Below are 26,979 nucleotides of genomic sequence, written 5' to 3'. Positions count from 1 at the left end.
CTCCTCCTCCTCCTCCTCCTCTCATTTCCCCCTCCTCCTTCTCCTTCTTCTTCCTCCTCCTTGTCCTCTTACCCTCCTCCTCCTTGTCCTCTTCGTCCTCCTCCTCCTTCTTGTTTGCTTAGAAGCCACCATCTTTACATTCAACATACCTCCTTTTGCCTTCATATTCACTTTGGAGCTCAGTATTTCCAAGTATCATTTCACCGAACCAAGGCAAAAGCCAGTGAGGAAGGTAGTAATATAATAACCCCGTTTTCATATGTTTTCATATTATCAGGATCAGGTTAGACTGCAGTTGACTCTTGTTTGTAAAACTGAATCTAAAATGCTGTGAACCACATTGTTCCTTTAAAGTCCTTTAGTAATATCTTGAAAGATTTATCTCATTTAAATAGCAGCAAATTTCCACTGTATTCCATTACTATAAATGTAACTTTATTTTGTAAAATATTTTATCTGTTTCCCCCTGAGGTTTTAAGCCCAAGCTGGAGAAGGAGAACTTAATTTAATATACATAACTCACTGTTATCTTGAGGTAGAAAAGTTATTACTATAAGTCCTATAAAATAGGCATTACACCTGATTTCAAATGTGCTAACTCTTCAGTTTAGGTTAAAATATTAATTTGGCTGGCACTGAAAATGTGCCTTTTGGTTAGGTCATTTTATATCTTTATGAGGTTAATTAAAATTGCATAATGGATTTGTCCATGTGAAATTTCTGTTTTTCATTAAGATTGAACTTTTAGTAGGAAGAGAAGACATATGGGCATTAAGAAATAATTTATTAAATAAAGGAAGGTTTATTTCTACTTAATCCAAGTGAAAAAAGAGAGAAATGTATTTCTTACTAACCACAAAGAAACATACCCACACACACCCATACAGACACACACACACACACACACACACACACACACACACACACACACTTCTATACTTTTATATACACGTGCTATTGCACAATTCAGGCAAGAAATAGATTTATCTAGTTCTCTTTTATCATGTGTTCCTCCACTTTTTTATATTCCATGTTAATTTAGTTCTTTCTCCAGTAATGTCTTTTCCAGGTTGAACTGAGCAGTAGTTAAGGATTGTGTATAAACAGGAGATGCTCAGCAGTGTGCTGGTTATAGTGCCTACTTATGTCTGCAGTTGAAGGACATACTTTACATTTAGAAAGAGTTTTTGAGAAAGAGGGAACCAAAGGATTTATGCTAGGCAAGGCAAGAGCCCTACCACTAAGTTATATCCCTGCCATTCAAAAGTTTCTCCTAACTCCATGGCATTATTTCTCAAGTAGTAAAACATATCTGAGTAAAAGGACCCAAAGTATTAAAAGAAAAAAAAAAGTTACTTTGTGTGCTGAATAACTTTTGTCAACTTGACACAAACTACAGTTACCTAAGAAGTGTGATGCTAAATTTGAGATATTATTAACATCAAATTGTCCTGTGAGCTCAAATTGTATTTGAGATATTTTCTTAATTGCCAACTGTAGGGAGCACCAACCTGAGGCAAGTGGGCTCTACAAGAAGAGTAGCTCTGCAAGACATATGTGGGTCAAAAGCTAGAAACTGCTTTCTTCTAGTTTCTGCTACACACACACACACACACACACACACACACACACACAGAGAGAGAGAGAGAGAGAGAGAGAGAGAGAGAGAGAGAGAGAGAGAGAGAGGAGAGAAAGAGAACAGATACATAGAGCACATATAAATAGTTTGCTTTATTTGATGAATTTCATTCTATTTATTTATTTACATTCCATATTTTATATCCCCCCTCGCAGTCCACCCTCCGACTGCTCCACATCCCATACCTCATTCCCATCCCCTGTCTCCCCATCCCCCAACCCACCTGACCTCTAAACTCCCTGGGTGTCCAGTCTTGTAGGCAACAATGAAGATTACTCAGCAGCTGTCAGTCGTACAATTAAGATTTGAATAACTAGGCATATTTGCACTGTTCTTCCTCTGCCCACTTCCCTTCAGAACCACTCCACTGACTCTCTTTTTAGCTTGGGAACACCTCTGAGCTCCCCTCTTCCAGTCAGGTTAGCTCCAGAAGACAGGGCTCAGGCATGAGGAACTATCTCCTGGGATACTGCCTGGAAGCTGCCATTGTCACACCCTCCTTTCTGACCATTGGCCATTTCTCTTTGGTCTCCCCTTCTTTCTGACTCCCATCCACATACCTGAGTGTTTCTTTGGAAATGTGTCTCTAGCCATCCTTCTGAAATTCTACTCTTCCAAGTTAATCTATGCCTCATAATTCCCGAGGGGGAAATTCCACCCAGATATCGTCCACTCCCTTCTTATTCAACTTTGTGATTTTTAAAACGTCAAACTCAAACTAACCAAGCAACCAAACAACCAACCAACCCACCAAACAAACAGCAAAGCCCATGAAGTCCAATTTATGACCTAAGTACTCTTGGATGTGTAACTTTCTACACTTACCACACACTTGGTTCATTTACCAAGGACTGTATTGTAGAGAACAGGCTTCCCTCTTCTGACTAATTTTCCTTTAATCTTCTGAGACTCATTGGCTTGAGGTGAGACTGAATGTCTAACTCCTCTCCTTATGTTGGTAGTTAGGGTGGCATGAGCTTGCAAAGGACCTATGCATGCTGTGACAATTGCTTTATATGTGCATTTGCCATTCTTTATCCAGAGACATTCATTGTTTTCTTGTGGCCACCCAGTGCCTCTGGATTTTACATTACTTCTGTCCCATCTTCCACAGTGATCCCTAAACCCTTGGAAGGAAACATGTAGTATAAACATCCCATTTAGGACTGAACATTTAACAGTTTCTTATTCTTTTTACTTTGGCCACTGGTTAATCACTAGCTATTGCAAATATCTTCTCTGGTGAGGGTTGACAGATGCACTAAGCTGTAGCTGTGTGGATTATTCATTATGAGTTGGTTTAATATTATTTGCATTTAATGGTAGGTTCTATCCTACCCCTTGAACTTTGACCTAATTAGTCACAGGTTCTTTGTCTGATAATAATACCATATATGGGTTTCATAATGTGGAGTGGGATTTAAATCCAATAAAAAAGTGGTTACTCCGGTGATCTTTATTACAGTATTATACCAGTGGGCATGTCATATAAGGCCAGTCATCACTGTAGCTCACAGGGTTCACAGCTGGGTAGGACTCATGATTATTTTTCTATCTGAAAGTTTGCATGAATCTTCCAGTATTATGAAAGCTATCTGTAGGGAAAATGCTTCCAGGTCAGTTTAAGATTGATTTCTCAATATTCTATGACACAAGTGTAGTGTCTTTAGCAATTGGGTCTTAGAGTTAAGTTCTGGAGGGGAACCAAGAGAAATGCCTGTTGCCTGAAAGTTTGCAGGGGAAGTTTGTGTGATTTCATAGACCAATAAGAAATCCAATGTGAAAGTGGCCACAACTCCAAATAAATAACCAGTTCCTAGCATTGGTATTTGTGTCAGTATGTGCTCACGAGAAGGGACATTGCTACCTCATTATAGGTTTTTGCATGTTAATTCTTTTTATGTGTCATGTGTAGACATAACACACACACACACACACACACACACACACACACACACACAAACACACACACAACCTATTACTAAAGAAGAATTTTGGAACTGCTTTGAGAGCCCCAATGCTTCCTTTGGTTCAGTTCATCTTCTCTCCACAAATGTTAGAGAATTCAAACACTTGCCATTCTCTTTCCCCCCCATCCCCACTTTCACTTAATGTGCCCCCCCCAGAGATTTTTTTTTTTTTGCTTCTGATTTCTGCTGTTCCACTAGACCCACAGAATTCCTCATCCTTACAGTCCAGGGTATTCCTATTAAGTATATAATTCTACCTGTGCAGTAATTAATATCTTTGCCATTGGTCCATGGTGTGTTCCTTCCTTTGGCAGCCTATGAAAACCTCTGCCTATGTTTAGTGTTGGGAGAGACTTAGCAATAGGGATGAAGAATGCATGCCTCTTGGAAGTGAATGATTTGATTAGCATATGAAAAAGTTAGAAGAGAGATTGTGTAGTGTCTCTATGGTGGGGAATCAGAGGATTAAAATTTTACACTTGAAAATTCTTGTTTTACACACTGTCCAGAGCTATCTTAACCTAAGGCCAACTTTATCTAATGTTGATGTCATATTCTATTCCTATTTCCCTGTGATTTCAAACCCAGTACCAGATGTCCTTTCATAACTATTCATAGCAATGCTTTCCAATGTCTAAAGCAAAATTAATGTTGAACTTATCTTTTCCCCACTCAAAACACAGTGACATATGTTTTTAAATTCATCATTATCTTATGGATTTTTAATTTGACTGTTTCTATAATTGAATCTTCTATTACCTTTACAACCCCCCAAATAATATTAAATAATCATCATCACCATCACACAGAAATTTGGCTGAATCAAGTTCATGTTCACAGATGACTGGCTAATACAAATACCTGTTTCATCTAATTAACTTCCAATATTTTATGCCTATTGATTGCCTTGATAGATGAATAGATGCATAAATATATGTGGAGAATGTTTCCAATGTTGACTTTTTATTCATTTCCACTAGGCATTTTTCCTTCTGTGTCGGCTAGCAACTTTTTAGCAGATGGTGTTTTCTTCCTGGTTACCATTCTAGGAGGTACTCTGCATTTCTCAACATTCCTGGCAATTTTAAGGCCATGAATGATTGAAAGGTCATTGGGCACTGAGTATGATGGATAGCAGAATGGAGTACAAAGGCGCTGTTATTAAGTTTCATTTACATTCTTGTGTTTTTATATCAATCACCAAGAAGAATACACATTTTTTATTACTGTTTAAATGTAAGTCATAAGCTTAGATAAAATCTGCCCCTAAGTTCTCTATCAGGAAAGCAAATAATAGCTCAGAGCAATTCCTTTGTATGCCCAGTTAATCATTAATTTTAATAGGAAAGGGCCTGCCTTGTTTCCACCCAGGACACCATGTTTCTCTCTATTCTTCTTACTCTCAGCCTTAGCTGAGTCAGTTTATGATTACAGAGTCAGTAAGTCGTTCATCATATCCTCTTGGCAACAGGATTCTTTTCGTCAGAGAAATTTGCAGACTTGGGGTGGTTGAGCCTATCACCCATATTATTCAAGTTCTTGATTCACTGCAATCATCCCTTAAAATGAAACATTTCTTCATTCTGGATCAAGTACTCTAGGCAACAAGTTAGAGTCTCTGATGTAGTGTTCTAGACCAGCAATCTGATTTGTCTGATTCTTAATATATTTTAAAGATGATCCTAATCTTTGCTTTCATAAATAATAAAAATCAAGAATTTTACACACTCCCTAAAATTCACTGAGCTTTTTTGTTGATATAAGGCTGAAACCATTGGGTCCTGCTAAGTTAGTATGTAATGAAAAGTTATAACTTTTCAATTCCTAGAATTGTATTTTTGATATATATGGGTGTATATTTGTTCCTTATGCTACTGTAGTTATACATATACATGTACATATACATATACATAATCTTTTAAATTATTAATTGCAGTATTTTTAATTGCAATGTATATTTTACAAATATTTGCAATCTACTTTTTGAAAAATGGCCATAAACATGATTAGAGTTCACTAGAATTCCAAAAATAAAAGCACAGAATCTTAATTTTGGAGACTGGATATTTTTGTTGATAATTCCTTACCTTCACTCAGAAAGACAGAGAATTTCTCAGAATTGTAATAATGGCTCCAACACCCAGAGAAACATTTTTTTTGTGTGTCAGTTACTTGTTACCTGCCTTGATGTTAGATGACTGTGAAGGACATTTAGGATCAGTCCTCCTTTCTAACTATGTTTTAAAATTTTAGTATCTTAATTTTACATCCTGAGTGCAGTTCCTCTTCCCCCTTTCCTCCCAGTCTCTTTCCCTAAATCCTATCCATTTCTCTTCTACTCCTCCTCTGTGTCTCTTCAGAAAAGGACCATTATGGATGGATATCACCCAGCAGTAAGACTAGGTACCTCCTCACCTATTAAAGCTAGACACTGCAACCTATAAGGAGCAAGGCAGTTCAAACACATGCAACAAAGATAGCAATAGCCCCTGTTCCCACTGTTAGGAGTAGACCAAGCTACACAACTGTAGGGAGGGCCTAATCAAGGCCCATGCGTCTCCCTGGTTGGTGGTTCAGTCTCCTTGAGCCTCTCATAGGGGATCAGGGCCATTATGGTAGAAGGACAGAATTTTCTCTTTCAACTTTAACAAGTTCCAGGTTGCACAGAACCATCTTCCTCACAATATCCACATCCCCTTTATGTGGTTAAGGTCTGGCTATACCTGGGAGCTAAACTGATGCTTCTGAGTGTGACACATCATTCAGAGCTATAAACCTTAGTTTATAAAACTTCTATAGAGACAGCCTGATGAGATTTGCAATGATTCAGTTGTCTGGTCTCTGTGAAAATTGTTCCCTGAGATGTTCACTATTTTCAACTACATCTGATTGCTTCCTGGACAGACTGGCAATACATAGGAGGAACAATGCTGACAGAAAGAGGTGGTTCCATCAGGAATGCTCGTGGTACTCATGGAGAACCAGAATTGGTTCTACTTTCTGAGGAAATAGAAGTGTGTTTGCTACCAAGAGAACTTGATTGTCTCTTTATGTGGCCAAGTACCAACTCTGTGAGTAGCATGCCTTCTGGAAACAGAGTTGTTACCAGAGAACCCAGGCTATGTCTAGGAGTATGTAATGGTTCACTGAAGGGAAACTGAAGATCTTGAAGTATGACAAAGGTATTGGATACAGAGCATCAGTTGATATGTGTGTATTTGGTAAGATATGTTTTTACTATAGTCTGGAATTGCCATCCACTCCTAAAAGGAGGCACATCCTACAGATGCTCTATCACTCCCAGGAAAGAGGCTACTTGGTGGTAGGTCTCTTTTATGACATCAAGGCAAGGATCACACTCTACTTGTCATTTCGATGGATGCCTAGTGCTATGACAGGAAGTCCTTACTAGGTGTTAACTGTATGGATGTTAATAAAAGTCTTAAGCCCTTGTTCATATATTTTGGCAGAGATACATTTTCAGAAGTAAGTAAACTACTCCAAACTCTGGCTTCCTGCCTCTGTGACCCTTCACCCTTCCTCTAACCATTGCTTAATGTCAGGGTACTCAATTCTACGCACCATTATAAAAGCTTTTCATCTGAAAAGCTTCATTAAACTGAAGTTGACATGGACTTCACATAATATTTTTCTTGAGGCAGGTTGATCTCATTTGTGTGTGTGTGTGTGTGTGTGTGTGTGTGTGTGTGTGTGTGTGTGTGTGTTGACTTCATGCTTGAATGTGCTGCAAGAATTTTAGACATGGGGCAGTAGGATCTGAAGATATGGGGTTCAGAGGATTGAAGCTGATCCATTTGGTCAAATCATGTGAGTTTCCGAAATAACCCATAGCCAAAAGAAAATAGTCACTGCATAGCAGGGAGATTCATGGGGGCCATGACCTTGAGCACCAGGCTGTCCTCCTTGACCTACTTTTTATAGTACCTGCACTTAGCCCTCCTGGCGGTGAGATTCTCACTGTGGAACTACAACAGACTCAGTTTTAAGACCGCCTCTCTGTCTACTATTGGCTAATGAGACTTGTCTATACCTTACACAGTTCTTTTGCTTCTGATCTTTGATTTAAAACAGAATGAAATAAACAGCAAACTGCCTGCTTTGGAGCCTCAAAGTGAGCTTTTACTGGCTAAGCTGAGCCTGGAGTTTTTTTTTTTTTTTTTTCAAAGTTTGTTCACATTCCATTAAACTTCCTGAGACTAGCAATGTTTGCATTATGTAAAAATTTCATGAAACCTCTGATCTTGGTTAGGGATTTTCCTTCCCAAGATACATTCAATTTCACCCTGGATTCTTGCTCTACTTGTTCTGTTTGATGTGATCTGTAGGAATCCCACGGGCTGTGGGTTTGCAGGAGTTGTTTCTCTGCCAAGAGTAAACTGCATGTTCACTAGCTCTGTTCTGGTAAGTAAGTGAAAATGTGGTTTTTGAGTGGAAATGAAAAACAGAGTAACATCCTTCCCCACAGCTTTACCTTGCTATAATTCCACACAAATGCAGCTTATGCCCATATAAGTATTTCCACGTTAAGCAGAGGCATTTGTGTGCAGGGCCTCTGATGCTGACTCAGCCAGATGTGCCTAGGAACAAGGAAGCTTTCACCTAGAAAACATGATGTACTAAGAGGACACTGCAAGGAGTCTGCAGTGTTTCCAGTGTGCTTTCGTTAGAGCTTAAAGCTTATTCTCTTGTATGTAGCAGCACGGACAGAGATACTGTTGATATGGAAAAGGCATCAACAAAAAGGATTAAAAGGAATGTAAACTTCCACAGGAGCTTTCTGGAATGGATTTGACTGATCTGGGAGTAGAGTTTGCATGTTGCTCTGCCTGCAAGGCTGCACACAGGCCTCACCTTGAATCATATGCTATTCAGTATGTTTGAGAGGGGACCTTAACTTAATATAGGATGGGAGAGTGATGTGGAGGTGGCATTTACATGTTAGAGTTGATTTCTGTGGGGGGTCACAACATCATAAAGATTAATCAGCATGCCTAATTTTATATTCATGACGTACTTTGCCAAATGGTTATTGAGAGGGAAACTGATTACCAAAATAAACAAAAATTACCTAAGCAGCTGACTATGAGTTTATCTGTGTAGCTGAGATCAATAAATTGCAGACAGGTGTGTATTTAGAGAATGTTGTGGTCTGGTTATAAAATTTCCCCACAGGCTCCTATGTTTGAATGCTGGGCCTTCAGCTGGTGGTACTCATTTGGGGGGTTGAGGGACTTTTAGGGAACTGGGAGTTTTTTGTTTCTCCTATCCAGAGGAACTGGGTCAGTTGGACACTGAGTTGGTATACTTTAATGGTTATAGATAAACTCTATTTCTTGTTGATTTCTTTCTGGTTTACTGAGTTGTTACACAGCAGCCCATCGCTTCCAGGTGGGGAGACCCACCACCATGAAACAAGGTATTCTCTTAAACCATGAGCTGAAATGCATCTCACCTCTTCAACATTGCATTTTTTCAGATATTTATTTACAGTGCTGAGAAAGTAACTAATGGGTGCATTAAACATGAAAGTCATACCATCAAGCGAGGTAAACAATGCCTTCTCTGTGTGGAGCAGCCAAGAGGCTTCCTTGAGGGGTGTGAGTTGACATTCTTTGACTCTGGCTATTCATTTACCCTCACAGTAACTCTCTGATGAATTTCCTTTATACACATTGTCTGCATGGTATATCCCTAAGGATGTGAGCACCAGTTCAAATAAACACCAACTTTCAGAAAACATACTTTATACCCCACTCTAGAGATCTCTCAAGTAACTTAATCTGAGAGCTCTTCACTCTGTGGCTTCCACTGTCTCCATACTATATGCTGACAATTCCTAAGAGACCGTTGGCAAACCTAAAAAAGAAATTCATGTCCATAAAAATGGGTAAACCTGAGAGTTTCAATTATATTACAATTTTCCATGTAATGCTTTCATTTGGTGCCGTGGGCATAGCACCCAAATGTGAAGTGTCATGACTCTCGTGGGATGCTTGATCTAGTGTAGGACCCTTGAGTAGTGACAGCAGAGTCGTAGGGCTCAGAGGGCTGGTTCACAGACATGACAAGTGGAAATAGCTATAGAGCAATGCTAGAGTACGGCGCTGGTATCTGTTCTTTGTCTGGGTTTTTCCAGTGATGCTGAAAAATTTAGAATCTATATAGTATTTCAATGGTTGAGTTTGGGAAGTCCAAACAAGAAGGAGCTACTATAAGGCTTCATGATAGCAGCATTTTTGAGATTATAAGAAACTACCTGGGAGGGAAAAGAGAAAATTAAATGTTGCTGATAAGGACTGAATTTGCAACCTATAATGGTACAACTCAAAATTCAAAAGCATCATTTGTTTAGGTTAAAATAATAAGACAATCATTGAACTATGGCTATAAACATTTTCAAAATTTCTTCTGTGGTGCCTGGGCACGCCTTGCTTTTCTCTGAAGACTTCATTAATCTGGCCAAGATATTTGTTTGAGATAACTGAACACATGAAAATTAATTTCAACAAAGAATTTCTAAATATAAAAAAATTGAAGTATAGGGAAGTGGGAGACTAGGGATAAATACATTGCTGGACTCTAGAGGTCCAGAGTTTTCATGAGTGTTTTTTTTTTTAAATTATTATTCTCCTATTTATAGCAGTAGGGTCTTCAAGTCTTATCTCAGCCTAGCCTCAGTCTCACAGTCCCATGTTGTCACACATTGGGACTGGCTTCACTAATTTTTCATTTCCTTCTTAGACTATCAATATGATTACCAAGTCCTACAAACAAGCAAATGAATATAGTACACTACTTCTATGTTTATTCTGGTTCTATGATGTTACTAAAACACCACCTTCCTATAATTTTTAAGACTCAAACTATTTATTACTGAGATATGAACTGAACCTAAGATGTTGAAGTAATGAAAGCAGAGCTTTGAGATCCAGAGGCTTGTGCCACGGGCAGAGAAAAGATAAAAAGAAAGTAACATTTTCAGTAGAAGATTAATATGGTAAGAGCACACTCAGATAAATGCCTATATCTGAATCATCACATATTGCATGGAGCAAAAACTATTTTAGGATGTGAACTTTAAAGTCGGTTATAAGAATTGAAAATATACTGTTCCAGAGATTTTATAACGGCTTCAACTTGCATAGAAACCCTAGAATTTGGACTTGTGAGATTAATGACAAAGAACAACCTCATGGCCTGATGAGGTGGACTAAGGGAAGGAAGAATTATAGGAGAGATGACCCCCTACCCAAACACCAAAACACTGGAGGCTGAGTTGGAGGACTGCTTCTTGTCTTAAACGGACCTCTTTCTGAGGGTCTAGAGTAAAGAAGGAAGAAATTCAAATTAATGAGATTTCAGAGGTATCAAGCAGGCAGCCAAGATGGTTTCAGTTATAAATAATCTGGCCAATGGCAGGCCAGGGAAGACAGAGACGGACCGTTTTCTAGTGCTTACTGGTGTGGAATCCAGGAGAAAGCCCTGAATCTTAGTTTTGAGAGTCTGCAAATCTAATAATGAAATGCTGATCTGGTTATGACGGTGATACTATTCCCTTCCCCAGTAAAGGCAGGGAGGGATATTTCTATCTTACTGGGAGATGGCTTTCAATTTTAGGAGATAAAATGGATCTACAAGAAATAATTTCAATCATCAAAATCACTTCCATGGTTATTAAACTTCCCTTCTTCCTTTGGAATAGGGAACCATAAAGAATTGCCAGTAGCTATATCACGTGTACATTAAGTATACATTGAGCTATTTTCCACTGACTCAGAGGAAGTATAATCAAGAAAATCTTTCTCAACTCACTCCCAGAGGTTCCTAAACCCAAAGACATTAGCTTTTGTGTCTGGTTTGTAAAACATATTGATCTAATGACAACTTTGAGTGTGTTTTCATCTTGGGCTACTTAGAGCCCTTATCTCACGTGTTATGAGTGGAGACAAGAGGAGCAACATATGTTAATCGCACAGTAGGATATTGTTGCTATGTACTAGCTGATGACATTTTCTTTGAGTATATTATTGCTTAAAACCATTGATGGTGAAATTCAAAAAATATTGAAATACACAAAAAGTGATATCAATCCTTCAAATTTGTTTCAAGATAAATTGTCAGCAGGTTGAGAATTTACATTCTCAGTCATCTCATCCAGCTTCTTACTTAGCAGTTGAGGTTGTCTCTAGCTCTTCAAAACCAAATGCCGAAAAGATAATTATATCCAAACTGTCTTTTCATTTGTTCAGAATAAAGACTTTCCATGTCCTCAATGTATTATTTTTAGAAAAGAGCTTGCAAATGCAGACTAAAATCTCCCATATCCTAATTTAGAAACAGTACGAAGAAACACTATAAAAATATACCCATTGTTTTCTTCAGAAAAAAATTACACACATCAGTTTATGAAAACATGTTTGATGTTTTAATTATAGCTAAATCTCAATGTACTATTTAAAATGCACACATGTGCATGCACTCAGTACCCAAATCCCAAATGATACAATGTGCAACTTTGAAACTGTTGGTTGAAAAAGATCCTGCATCATTTCTAATGTAATTATTTCACAGCAAACTGAAGCATATATATTATTGTTAGATCAGAAATGTTGAAATAATGTCTTTAACTGTGGAGTGGAAACTATAACTAAATTGTGCTTAAATTAATGCTGCAATATACTTAATCAACTATGGACTTTTAAAAAGAACTAATATTTTACACATTGTCACACAAGTAATGTTTTAGACTTTGTCGTACACTGTATCAAAGCCATAAAATTCTTGTTAAAAACTTACTAAGGGAGTTTAAAATATCACTCTGAGGAAGGTTCAAGAATAAATTATGATCTTCTAGGGAATTCAAATCCATATAAAAGCTCCTGAAGAATGCTAAAATAAATGAATAAATACAAAATAATATATATATATATATCATAATTAATAATAATCTGTAAAATAAGCCCGTTCTTTGGTTCATGAAGTAGTGAGCTGAGACAAATTGAGACATAGCTGCCATGACTGAAACTTCCAGGAAACCAAATGAAACTGGTTTATAAAGTTGCATACTGTAAATGGTTTATAAAATTGCATTGTAGTCTACATGTATCTCCTTCTATCCAGATGGGATTGGCTCAGGGACGTGTCCTACTGCTGAGTACATTGTGAAGCCTGATTTAGTGAATATATACAAACCAGGTATCTCAGATGATGTAGGTTGACCTTCTAAATAACAAGTGCTGGGTTCATACAATGGAAACAGTCATAATATAAACAATATCTGAGAATACTGCCTATCCTTAGGAAGCCAGAGATGAGATGGTCATAGCTGGTATAACTAAGTGAAAGGCACAAAAATTTCATTTATTATACAAATACTAGAGCTGTACAAGCAGATTAGTGTTGCCACATTTGTTCATGGCAAGCAATGCCCAGTAGGATAACTGCAAAGGTGAGGTCATGAGGCCAGAGTCCTCCCCATGGGATCAGATTGGTGTATGTCTCTTTCGTTCATGCAATGATAGCACATGGACGGAGCTACATGAAACCCCAAGGCAAAACCTTCACCAGGTCTTGGTCATGGTGGATCCCTAGCCTCCAACTCCTGGTCTCCAGAAATCTGAAGAATAAATTTGTGCTATTTCTAAGCCAAACAGCAGAAGTGTACTACAGTAGTCAGATTGGTTTAGAGTGCAGTGGCTTTACTGGCTAGGAGATGGGTTCAACAGTTAGAGGTGGGATTAGGAACAGTTATGGGCAGCAGCATTCTCTCTTGATGTTTTAGTGGCTGATAGGCAGTCATTCTGCTCATTCCAGTGGAGGAATAATCTGGCAGATGTCAGTCAACAGAGGTGGTTATGAAGAGCTCCTCTAGCCCTCTGGAATCCCCAGGACAGGCATAGGTACTCACAGAGGCTGCCCTGGAACTTCAGGAAAGCCACTGCCATGTCCCTGGATATAATGGCTGGCTGTGAGACATTTACTTAGTAGTCTGCAATCCTGAGTGACCAATGGCCACAATCAGATCACTATGAAATAATAACTGAGGGACGAAGCCACATGACCCTGTACTAAACCCCTGGCCAACTCATTCCTGCTGATTTCTGGCTATGTTGGGGAAAAACACACTGCTGAGGGATTTCCAGGGAAAATTTCTTGGAAGTATTGTTTTTTTTATAAATGATAATTCAAAACCTTGATAAAGGTCTGAAAAAATAATAATACCAGGAGAAGGGAAAAGACCAGCAAGAATTGTTATCTGGTCTCAGCACCTAACAGGTGGTTCATAAGGGTTCAAGCCTTGATTCACTTCCACCAAGGCAGAATTCATTTCATCACATAAAGACAGCTTGAGAACCCCTTGATGTCCTTGCTCCTTGGGATGTCCTGAGCAATCAGTACTAGAGACCAATGTGATGTTGTTTCCTTTGAGTCTCTACATCAAGCAGAGGACCTTTTGTAGGAGAATATTCTAGAAAAGGAATTGTGTAAAAGGGCAATCTTAACATGCCCTTCAGTAACATTTGAACAGAGACCATAGAAGAAACTTTCCTAGAGATGTGTTTGTAGAACGAGGAACAGGCTGTCTTACACATTTGTAACTCACACCCTCCAAGACTTTCTCTGTTCCCAACAGGATCTCAAGATCAGTTGGCTCTGTTGAGCAGGGAAGAGGTCAAGACCAAGCCATTTGTGGACGAGTACCAGGGCTTTCTACTACAACTCATTCAACATGGCACAATGCATTTTTTTACTAACATATTAAGCTTGCTGAAATTGGGCAGGGTATCCTTTACACATTTCAATGCCCACATTGTTCCTGTCCACTCAATAGCTAGAGGCATGAATACCATAATTAGCAAGTGCCCAATTTGGAGATTTTTTTTAAAGCTTAAAAGAGAATATACATATTTTTCCCACCACACAAAGTCTTAAGCTACTTACTGATTACACAGATAAGAAATGATTCAAATGTGCAAATGGAATAATTTGCAATCTGGAGTTCTTTTCCATGCCCTAGGCTTTTATTTCAAGGTTTCTAATAGGTTCATAGACCTGTTCCTTTGTAGTTCTATAAAAACCACAGTGCTTCAGTTTGGGAAAATTGAGTGCTTGTTTCTTCTGATTCTTCATTAGATGGTGTTTGAGAATGAATAATTGATTTGTAATTATATTTTAGAAAAGATCAACAATTATATACATTATTAAGTATTTGATTATAATTAACATAGAAGTTATTTAAAAATCAATAAGGAAATAAAACTTACTGCAAAAAAAAAATAGTTTTGCTTTGAGCCTGGCTGATGAATGAGAAAGCTGACTCACAGAATTTCCTGCCTTGCACAAAATGCTTCTTGAATGTGGTGAGTACTGGCCATCAGATTGCCAGTTCTGACATTTACAGAAATAGAATTCATGACTGCAGCATGTGTCCTTTACCACAGACCCAAGCTGTCACCCTTTACTCAATGAAAACTTTCAACAATGTAATTGTGTACTCTGTGGACCTCAATAAAGGTTTGTGTTCCTTGGATTGATTCAGTCAGGTTTTGGTTGTAGGGTACTACGCCGTGTGTCACAGATTGTTTAGCTGCATCTTTGGTCTCTATCCACTCCATGGAAGTGTCACTCCCTTCCCGTTTAGGACAACCACACTCATCACTGTAGATTGAAGATGTCTGAGAATGGGCTACATGATTCCCTTTATTCGGCATGCCTGCCTTAAGAGGGGAGATGTTACATCCAGACAATTTAAGTCACATATCGCTGACAGTAGGATGTATTCTGATGGCTTCATCTCAGGTGATTTCATTGTCACACAATTGGCACAGAGTGGGTTTACACAAACTCAGTTAGAACTGCAGTTAGAACAGTTTCCTGGACTGTTAGGCTGCACAGATAGCACATGTCCTAGGCTATAGACCTGCTGGCATATCACTGCATGGAATGTTCCTGGCAAACAGAACAGAATGATTAAGTGTTTGTGTAGTTAAGTCTATTGAAACATAAAAAAATCTTCACTCAAAACCAGAAGTAAAAATAACAAGTAATACAGTTGCCTGGGTATCTTCACCACTCTGTGAGTTAGGGAGGGAGGTGACATTATAGCGACCCTCTGTGACTTTGTGAACACTTTGTGTTTCTTTAGATCGTAATGATTTTCTAAAAAAAACTATTTATCCAAGAATATTAGTCCTGGTTCATTAAAATATATTTTTTTCTATAGAAACTTAAGTTTTAGAACTGTTTGACACTACTTTTATAGTTGTTTATTTCTGAGAGAAAAACACAGATACTAGCCTAGGACACACTGGTCAGGACTTACACTTTCCTTCTATTGACTCTTCATCTCTTTCTCCTTGCTTTAACCTCCTCCCCGTCTCCCTTCTCCAGCCCCATCTTCCTTCCCCATCTCTCCATGTCCTCCAGCTCTGTCTCCTCTCTCCATCTTTCTCTCCCTGCTCTAGCCTATCTTCCCTGTCCATTTCTATCTTCTCTTCACATCTTGTCCCAAGAAACATGTTCAGTGGCAGTGCCATGAGTGATGCTATTCCCTCCTCTGAGAACAACGGCTTCTCTGCACCTTTGGGTGGCCTGCCTGGTTGCTTTCTTTAGAGTTGTTACTCTTTAGAAATATGTCTGACTATATCTCATCTTGTTATTGCCTCTCTCTTCTCCTTTGTACCCCTGCTTTTCCCTTTCTTCATCCTGTGTCTCTTTCTCTCTTTTTACCTTTCATTCTTTTCTCTGTCCTCCCATTCACCCTGCCCCCTCATAATATTCTTTCTTCTCTTGCTCCCCTGCCCTTATTTCTTCTCTAGCTCCTCCTCCTCCTCTTTCTTTCTATCCATATATATATATATATCTCCATATATATATAATATATTCCTCTCTCTCTCTCTCTCTCTATATATATATATATATATATATATATATATATATATATATATTCCTCTATGTTACTGATCAGACCCACAAATCCATAGTTTATAGGGAGCTTACTGACATCTGCCAGAGATTTTGTTAAGCTCCTCACTCTGAATTTTTATTCTATTCCTCTTCTTTAGTTTCCTGTTTTCTTACCTCTTAAACTATGGCATCTGTTTCAGTGTTGTTAAAATTTTATAGGACCACCATTTCATGTGCAAGTCACCTTGGCCAAAATAATGTAAAAGTGTATGTGACTGTACTGCCCAGTTTTATTTCTAAAGGTCAAACATACGAAAATATAAGGCTATGTTTTTCAGCCTTATTAATGCTCTGACCCTAGAATATAGTTCCTCACGTTGTGGTGATCCTTATTATTTTGTTAGTAATTCATAACTACAATTTTGCTACTGTTTTGAAGCATAAAATAACTATCTGATATACAGGATACACAGATTGAGTACTGCTGCTGTTTAGGAACACCACCACCATCCAGTCATTCTGTGAAAACTAAATGACATAGATTCCCACCCCAAACATAAATCCCCTTTTCATGCCCTTCCTCAAACTGTCTGACAGAAAGTGCGTAGATGGAGCCATAGCTTGTTGTCACTTGCCTTGATAAGTCTCCTTGCTGTCTATATTCCCAAGTTGTCTTCTAAAGTACCAATCCTTTGAAAGTCTGTGCTCCCTACATTTCCCCGACATTTTGGGTGTCATTTAGATATTTGTTCTAAGAAGCTTCCATGTTCTTACTTAATCTTGTTATCTATCTCCTAAGCAGTTTTCTCCTCTTACCTGAGAGAGTGTTTGGTACAAATTATTGTGTCATTGTTCTGCCAAAAGAATTATCTAAAAGGGATTTTCCTAGCAAACCAATATAAAAATGTAGACAAGATTATCCCCCATTATAGACTCGGCGTCTTCTCTGCCTCCAGGGTCTTTGTGTTAATTCCCTTTGCTCTTAGAGTTTAAAACAGCATAGAGTGGTATTGAGAAATATATCAGAATTTAGTGTTCCATAGAAAATATTTGCAAGTAAGTGATTTTTGTAAAATTTATAGTATAAGTGTAGATTTAAATTAAACACTAGCATCTCACCATATACACCAACTCTTCGTAGCATCACAGGCTGACAAGGAAACAATACACCAGGCAATCCAGGGATTGTTCAGAGGCAAAAATGCATTCAGAGGAAAAAAAAGAGGGCCAATGTGTAATGACAGACAATCAAACAATGTCCACCCAGGGATTTCCTATTCAGAACATTCAATTCCAGAATTGTCACCTAGGAAAATGACATCCCTTTGTGAGTTTAGGGACTGAGCTACAAGGAAGTTGATTAACATTTGCTCCTCAAGAGAGCTGGGGGGGGGATGCCTTTGACCTTTTTTATTTTTATTTTTAAAATTTGACATTATTCAGCAAATAAATATTTCTAGCGCTCCTTCAAATGAAAAGGACAAAGGGGAAAACTGTTCCCCAGAATATTTATAACATGAGGGGTCTGCAGAAAATAGGAAACAGAGACACTTACTGATGAGACATTGATGTTAAGAGAACAGATGTGTCTATGAAGGAGATTGCTAGAAAGGGCTAAACAAATCTTAAGAGGAGCAATGGGAAGTCCTCCCCAATGTGTCAGAGCTCAAACGGAATCATGGAGACACAACGTGCACCACAGCCAGGGAAACACATCATATGCACAAAATCCCCTTCCAAAACCCCATCACTCAGCTGCACCTGTCATATCAATTCTCTTAACTATGTGATAGTCATTATCCTGCGAAAGCCTCCAGACGTAGAAAATGAGATTACACCTATTTTACAATGCCAAGAACATCATGAAATTGCATAAGCACTGCTGTAATCTCTACAGCCCTGTAACAACAAAGCTATCCCCCATGCCTCATGAATCATGCAATAAAATATGTACTTTTCTATCTGATTTGAGTGGAATGTGTGCTGTGTGTGTGCGTGTGTGCATTCAGGCATGCATGAGTATATGTGTGTGTGTGTGTGTGTGTGTGTGTGTGTGTAGACATGGGAAGTTAAAGGTGGAAACGCTGAAGGTGAGTTGCATCAGAAAGTTGTAGACACACAACATACTGGGGTAATGTAAAAAGCTTTACCAAGTCACTAAGAAAACTGGTTATAGTTATAATCTGAAAACAACCTCTCACAGCAGTAGCAAATGCAAGTTACATTCTAAATGTCAGCAATAGCAAAGAGAAGAGTTTTATGAGGTAAGATAAGTAATTACCATACATGAAACAACTCTGTTACTGAAACAAAGTCAGGAAGAGGGAGTTACCCACGGCAGAGGTGGTCTCTGCCCCAGAGGCACTATGGGTGCTATAATCTTCACTGGTTGGATAATGAGTCTTGCAGGTCTACATTGGGATAAAGAAACATGACCTTCTTTGCTGCCCATATTACTCCAGCCACAAAGGACGGGTGCTACAGCAATATTAGCAATCACTGAGAGGAGGTAAAAGATTGCAGCTAAGACATGTCGACTACCACTACTCCAGGTATCCATAGTGTCTTTTCCCCAATCATCACATACCTGGCTAATTTTAGAACATCCAGACTTAGTGGACCAAATGTATGGTTAATAGGAATATACTAGTTCTCTGTCCAGGCTCTGCCAGTGAACAATGGGTTCAGTGAGTTGGAGGTATAGAAAAGAAGCTCAGTTAGCAACAGATCATCCTTACAGTATCTCTTAAATGGGGTGATTAGGGCTGGAGAGATGGCTCAGTGGTTAAGAGCACTGACTGCTCTTCTGAAGGTCCTGAGTTCAAATCCCAGCAACCACACGGTGGCTCACAACCATCTTAATGAGATCTGAGGCCCTTTTCTGGTGCATCTGAAGACAGCTACCGTTTACTTTGATATAATAATAGTAATAATTAAATCTTTAAAAAATTGGGGTGTCTAAAATGTTAATATGTGATAAGTGCTAGGGGACTGAGCACAAATATACATGGTATCAAAAATAAGAACTTTAAAAAATTAATTCATTTATTCACTTTACATCTCAATCACAACCCCTATTTCCCTCACACAGCCTTTCCCCACCTCCCCTTCTCCTCTGAGAAGGGAAAGGCCCCCTCTGGGTATCTCCTGACCCTGGCACATCAAGTCACTGTAGAACTAGGCACATCCTCTCCTGGTCAGACTAGGCAATGCAGCCCAGTTAGGGGAACAGGATCCCTAGGCAGGCATCAGAGTCAGAAATGGTCCCCATTCCAGGTGTTGGGGAATCTGCATGAAGACCAAGCTGCCCATAAATGTGTACTGGCCTAGGTCTAGCCCATGCATGCTCTTTGATTGGTGGTTTAGATTCTGTGAGGCCCCATGGCCCAGGTTAGTTGACTCTGCTGGTCTTCCCTTTCAGGTACCTCAATCCTTCCTCCAACTCTTTCTCAAGACACCATGAGCTCCATCTAAAGGTCTCTGCGTCTGTTTTCATTAGCTGCTGAGTGGAGCTCTCAGAAGACTGTTATGCTAGTTTCCTGTCCTCAAGCATAACAGAATATCATTAATAGTGCCAGCGATTGGTTCTTGTTAACAGGATGGGTCTCAGCTTGTGGCAGTCATTGGTTGGCCATTCTCTCCATTTCTGCATTGTCTTTGTCCCTACACATCTTGTAGCCAGAACACATTTTGGGTACAAAGTCTGGTGGGGGGGTTGGTGTCCTTATCTATCTCTGTTACTGAAACACAGTCAGAAAGAGGGAGTTACCCACAGTAGAGTTGCTCTTGGCCTCAGAGGCACTATGGGTGCTACAGCCTTCACTGTCTGGTTGTGTAATGTGACTTACAGGTCTACATATAGATAAAGAGACAACATGACCTTCTTTGCTGGTGTCCACTTGAGGCTTCATATCCTGCACATCTGGGAGTCTCAGCTACAGTCACTGTCATAGACTTCTTGGTGCCTCCTCTACATTCCAGGTCTCTGGCACATCCTAGGAATGCCCCCAAGCCTGCTGCTGCGGACTTCCGTTCTCTCTTCCATACTCTCCCCATACCTGACTCCTAGCAATGCCCCCAAGCCTGCTGCTGCGGACTTCCGTTCTCTCTTCCAGACTCTCCCCATACCTGACTCACCCATTCCATTCCCATCCCTATCCCCTCTTCCATCCAGTTTTCCCTACCACAAACCTCTGTTTTCTATTTTATTTCCCCTTCTGAGTAACATTCAAGCATCGTCCCTTGGGACATTTTTGTTATTAGACTCCTTTGGGTCTGTAGATTGTAGCAAAGTTAACAAAATATTTTAAGTGTGAGTGTGAGAGAGAATTAATTTCTTAAACTATTTATCTGCTTTAGCAGCAACATATACATGTTATTAGCACTTAATACAAGAAAGCTATTATTATTACCAGCCCATTTGACTTGCCTCTGCTGTTTTCAATATATTCATTTCTTTTGTAAAAGTTACATTTTCTTCCTGTAACTTTGCTTGGCCCTCAGGCACCCTGATTTCCTGCCCTTTCCTAGATCACTGTTTTCAGGTTCTGTATTGTTTCCCTCTGAATTCTCTGGCATTGTAAATTGCAATGTTGGGGCGCAATGCAGACACCATGAACAGAGTTTGGAAGGCTATTTATTCTTAAAATTCCCTGTTACTTATTGAGTGGATGGGCAGGCTATGCATTCCCTATAAGTTTTATGTGATGTCCTTTCTGTATCCTCAGTGAGCCACTCCCCAGGGTCAGGAGCCAGCCTTTCCCCTTCTTTCTGAGATAAGGCAGCAGATGGAGAAGTGCCATATGTTAAGTGCTATAATAGAGGGATTATGAGCCTTGTCGTGGGGTGGGGGACAGAGACAGCCACTTTACATGGAGTCACGGAGCAACCACACAGGAAGTGACCTTTGCCCTGGACCTCCATTATAGCTCCCCAGAGAATGGTTTACAACACTGATCTGAGCTGATAAAGCTGAAAGTCATGGAAGAAGCAAGAAATGCCAGTCTGAGTCACATACAGATTGCTCATGCCTTTGAAGAAATCTTGACAACTTATGTCAAAAGTTCACTGTCATGACTTGATGGAATAAGATGTCAGAAAGAGAATCCAGTTCCATTTATGGTTCCCAGGCTCCTAGAATATGGAAGCACTTTTAGAGTCCCTTTTTGCTCCTGAATTTTCCATTGAAAAGAAAGCAGGAAGTATAGTTTAGGAAGGTAATTAACTGACTAAGAACATCTTACTATGGTTTCTGCATCAGTTACATGGACCTGTACGGACTTCATGGCAGATCTGTATTTTGACAATATAAACTTGAAAAATTAAGATTTATGAAAGGCATATATGTTTTTAAAAATTAATACAAATGTATGCACGTGGGTGTTTGCCTGAATGTATATCTGTGAACTATGTGTGTGGTGGCCCCGGAGGCTGAAAGAAGGCAGTGGATCCCTTGGAACTGGAGGTGTAAACAGTTGAGAGCTGCCATGTGAATGCTAGAAGTTAAACTTCGGTCCTTTTCAAGAGCAACCAGTGTTCCTACCCCCTGACCATCTAACCAGCTGACACCTATGATTTTTAATAATGCAGATCCTTACACTCCTTGCCATAACTTCAAAGCCCTGAGTTTCTCTGGCTATACTTTAATGCCTATTATTCTAAGCCTTGACTAGTTGGTTTCACCCAAAGGACTTTTTAATGAATCTTACTCGTTGGGTCAGAGTGATGGTTCGTTCAGTCAGCAAAACTCCAAATCTGACAATCTTTCTTGTATGTCAAACCCCAACGAGGTAGAAGGATAGACTAAAGTTCTGAAAGTTGTCCAATGACTTCTAAATATGAATGTCTACTCAACACACACACTTTAAAAAATTACTCAAAATTTAAAAGAAATTGACAAGCTATTTGACTTATACAATATTAGTATTAGAAAGCATTCACCCCTTTTACAGTTTACTTGATTTATAATGCACCAAAATACCTGTGATCGGTTACGTGATAAGTTAGAATAACAGACATGGAGAGTTTGCCTTATTTTAACAATTTTGCCTTATTAGCCTGGCCAGCTCCACCAATGCCGAACTCATGCTTCTACAAGACAGGAACAAATCTTATGCCATGTTTTGACTCTTGTTACTATAAGGTGAACAAAGTTGGTAAAAGGCACATTAGGAAAATTGCCTCATAAAGCAGTGTTGGCACAGGGAACTGTTGGGTGTAGTTTGTCTGAAAACATGGGTCAATGAAATGTTTGACCATTGCCTGCTGGTTGTGATGATCTAGTCAAATGAGAATCAAAAGTATTGTGGGAGAGAGGAGGTAGGACAGATAAGATGCATAGTTCCTGACCACTCTCAGAGCAAAGTTACACATCAGCCTCAAGCCACACCCAGGCGCTTGTGCTTTCTTTCTTACTCCTTCCCCATGGGGAGTCACCAGCTGTTGTGCCATCAGGCCCATCCCTGAGGAAGAAGTGTTGACACATAAGTGACTCAGTACAGGCCGGGCCTCCGAGAATGGGCTGAAAGATAACTGTGACAGTACAACTCTGCAATTTTACTTATTTATTTATTTTTGGTCATGGAAGGCTCATTGAAATGAGATAGATGGGAAAGTGTGTCTCACTCCTAGCTGACCACAGCTTACAATGGACTTTTAGGGTTTTCAATTCAGGGCTGTTACAGCCTTCATGTCTTCATTTCTTCTTCACTGAAATCTGGTGACTGGCTCTTCACAGACATGGTTGTGGATTAGTGTAGTCACTGGTAGGATGCTGAAGGGGAGCCTGATGAAGCAGGAATAGAAAGATGGGGTAAGATGTAACTAAGGCATAGGGAAGCTTATGAAGCTTCTGTATGCACAGCTTCTAACGTCACTAACTACAGAGTTGGTCCTTTTTTGTTTTCCTGCTCTGGCACTTCTGGAGCCAGGAGGATGAGTATGGGGCCTACCAAAGGGTCCACTGCATCTGTCCTGTCTTTCCTCCATGTATGCACTCTGTATAAACTCAGGATCTTGCATCAATTCTTGAGAGAGAGTATCACTATAGCCCCAGGTGCATGCAGGCCCTTCACCTTTCTGCCCCCTCTTCTTCATAATAATTGCCATGCTTTTCCCTTTAATGTAGGTGGAGGAGCAAGGATATGAAAGGATTAGCTGCACTGACAGGTTCAAGGAGGTCACTTGTGTTAAGAGGCAGTATAATCCACAGACAACAGGCAGGCAAGTTGAAATCCAGGACCAGATGGCTCACATAGGCTTCAAGCTGGCCATTTGTAAGCTGTGTAACCTTGAGCTACAACTAATTCTCATGTGTCTCAGTGCTGCCATATGTAAAGGAGAACTATAATGGAAACATCATTGGGTCCTCATGAGAATTAAGAGAAATAATAGAGATAAGTGGTTGGAGTAGAGCCTAACTAAAGTCAGGTGTTACTATAAGCAAAAGCAAACAAAACCAGAAGCTGCTTCCAAATCAAACCAATAAGACAAACAAAGAAAATCCCACAACAAACAAGCAACCCCTTTTCTGTATGGTACAATTGAGCTCCTGCTACTTAGGAAACAGTATAGGGAAATGCTACCTTGCCATTTGCATAAGATCATGAATGGTCTCCTGGGATGTGACAGAACCAGATATTTGGATCATTCTCAAATCATTCTCTCAATTCTGCAAAATCATGTCACATGAGAGTGCGTGCCTTGGAGGGCTTTAGGATAAACCCAGTAGAGTGAGTCCAAAGAAAAATATATATAAACTTTGAATTTTCATAAACCATACTTATTAATCAGTTCAGCACATATAGCTGAAAGTAAAGACATCAACATACTGTAAATTGATGGTTAAGACAGAATTAGGTGCCAAGAGAGTGGAAAGACTTCAATGTGTGACTCCTAGAATGACTCTCTTTAGTCTCCTGTCCCTTTCTTTTTTCTCCCTCCACCTCTGGGTTCACCCACACACTTGTTCTCATGGAAGGAATCTACTAACCTACCCATTAGACAGTTGAGATTAGTATTAGTCTGCTGCCTTGCCATGGGGCTTACTAAAGTTCTAGGAAGGATTCTGGGGTCAGAGAAGACATTGTTGGTGAGTAACTGAGATATATCATCATGCATTGATTGTTCACGTGTAGTTAGCATATCCCAGTGCTTGCTGTCTCTTGACTATTTAGCATGCCCTAGTTTTCACACATACAACCGGAGTCTTTAGGATATTGATGACTTGTGTTTAATGAACACAATGTTCAAAGAACATTGACCAGTTCTTTATCGTCTCTCCTTGAGCTTCATATACCTCTCATATACTTCACATCTTTGGCAACATCAATTCTACTTGTTTTCCTTTTCTTTAAGTATCGAAACTGTAAATGAGACATTTGCATATTGGCAACACCTTAAAGGAAATCTTCCAGCATTTATCCCCAGCCCCCCTCAAATTGACAAGTGTCTTCTAGGTCAGGAGGTCTTGACAGAGACTTGTCCAGTGGTCTGTGCATTACAGGCTAGGTTTCCACAAAACATAGTTGAACTAATAAATATCTGACATTCCTGAGCATGGATTAATGATCCTTAAATCTTTATTTTTAATAATTGTTAATGATTTTCTACTGTAGTTTTCAATCAAATTCTTTAGCTTTTACAGAGAACTGAAGTAGGTCAACCATGCTTTCCTCTCTGTGCCTTACAGATGGAGAATTGGAGACCTGAAATGCAGTTCTTTATAGGCTTCATAGAGAAAGTCTTAAATAAATTACCTTTACAACTTTAGATTCTGATTCCAAGTTTGCTTTGGAATACAAGTTCTTCTCCTAGGGCAAACCTGGCTACACAGCAGGAGCCATTTAGTGTCAGCTCCAAGTGGCATCTCATGAGTTCTTCTATGGAAGCCATAATTCCCTTTGATAAGGTGAGTGCAGCTAGATGTCCTTTTTTTTTTTTTTTTTTTTTTTTTTTTAATTTCTGAAATTCCAGTGTTTTACAGTATTTTTTTTTTAAAACAGGTTCTGAACCTGTTATGTGCATGGTTATTTGTCTAGAAGAATTTTCTGGCAAATGTGCAAGTTTAAAACTTATGTACAAGGTAAGTGGACAATGTGTATGCTCATGGGAAAATGGGTTTATAAGCTGTAATATCTTTAAAAATACATTGCCATTTCTTTCAGAAGACCTTGACCCTGAAGGATATTGCCAAATGGGTGTCGGCCATATAGAAATCTGTCAGAATTCTCTGTTGTTTAGATATTTAGGACAACAGAAGATCTTGAATATTCTACAGAGCTTCATCAACAAGATAATCCAAAAGGAAATCCATTCCAGCAAAATGAAATTAGGTCTCAACATTCCAGGATACAATGAAGTAAAGAGAAAAAAAACCATGTAAATGATTTCCACTAAAATTATGATTTTTTTTTTCTTCCTGGAGAATGAGTCTGCCATCCTTGTGACTCAGAAGTGTGAGGTAGGAAAATACAATAGAGATACAAGGCCAGAACGAGCCAGGTATTTTCTGTGCTTCTACAGCGTTTAAAATTTGACCATAGAGCTGTAGAGTTGACTAGCAGACAAATGACCATCCCTAGATCATCTTGGGTGGGCAGTGCTTGCTACTCTCCCATCCCATGGTGCCTCTGGATGTATTTCTTGCCTTTAGTTGCCAGCTGTGGTCATTGACTCCATTTGCTGTGAGAAAGCTGCTCGGAAATGAGTTTTGATTTCTCTAATTTTAGATACATTAAAGAGCCCCAGGAAGAAACTTGGAATGTGTTATGACATTCTTTTATAGTTTTGGCCAGAGTGTCACACAGCTGTATGAGTTTAGTTTTGTATGTGTCTTAGTGTGTACACATGTAAAATACTGAGAAGGAAACAGCACAAGGAGCCCAGAGAAAGCAATTCTGAGTTTTTGTTTGCTGATTGGCAAAGAGAACCTAAAACCACAGTATTTCAGTGAAAATTTTTAAGTTGTATTGGGTCATGAAGAAAATAAATTCCTGTATATAATTCAGTGTAGCTTAGATTCTTTAATCATGCTAAATTAATAAAAAGATGAAAAATAGGAACTGTATTTAAAATACTCTGTGTAATTTGAAATTTATTAAACACATCAAATTTCTAGACCTTTCTAATTTTTTGAAGTAGTGAAAAAAACAAAAACAAAAACTAATGTTTGACAACACAAAAATGTAATTAACCCTGTCTAGGGACTAATGAGCTGAGAGAATGTTGCTTCATCCATGAATCTAGGAGGGGAATAATAAATGTAGTTCCCTTTGAAATATGTATGTCATCATACACATTTAAGGCACATAATTTCCATGCATCTAGACATGTATACTTACAGACTCAAACTTGATGTCAACATGTGATTGCATCCCAGTGTTTCCTAGAAACAGTTCTCTCCATTCCTGCTTCAGTCTACCTCTGCTTACCAATCCCAGCTTA

The 26,979-nt window shown here is 39.1% G+C and overlaps 1 long non-coding RNA gene across 1 annotated transcript in view; it reads left to right on the top strand.

The window, feature by feature from the left end:
* Positions 1 to 14,897, top strand: part of LOC110337170 — a 406,848-nt gene extending 391,951 nt beyond the window's left edge. Inside the window, exons 5-6 of the long non-coding RNA XR_002381249.1 lie at positions 1,501 to 1,557; positions 14,264 to 14,897. This is a non-coding gene — a long non-coding RNA (uncharacterized LOC110337170). The remainder of the gene's footprint in view (positions 1 to 1,500; positions 1,558 to 14,263) is intronic.
* The last annotated feature ends 12,082 nt before the right edge of the window (positions 14,898 to 26,979 follow it).

Source organism: Mus pahari, chromosome 19, assembly GCF_900095145.1.
Source record: "Mus pahari chromosome 19, PAHARI_EIJ_v1.1, whole genome shotgun sequence".
Taxonomy (NCBI): Eukaryota; Metazoa; Chordata; class Mammalia; order Rodentia; family Muridae; genus Mus; species Mus pahari.
The sequence above is the reverse complement of the archived record's forward strand: the minus strand, read 5'-3'. Positions and strand labels throughout refer to the sequence as shown.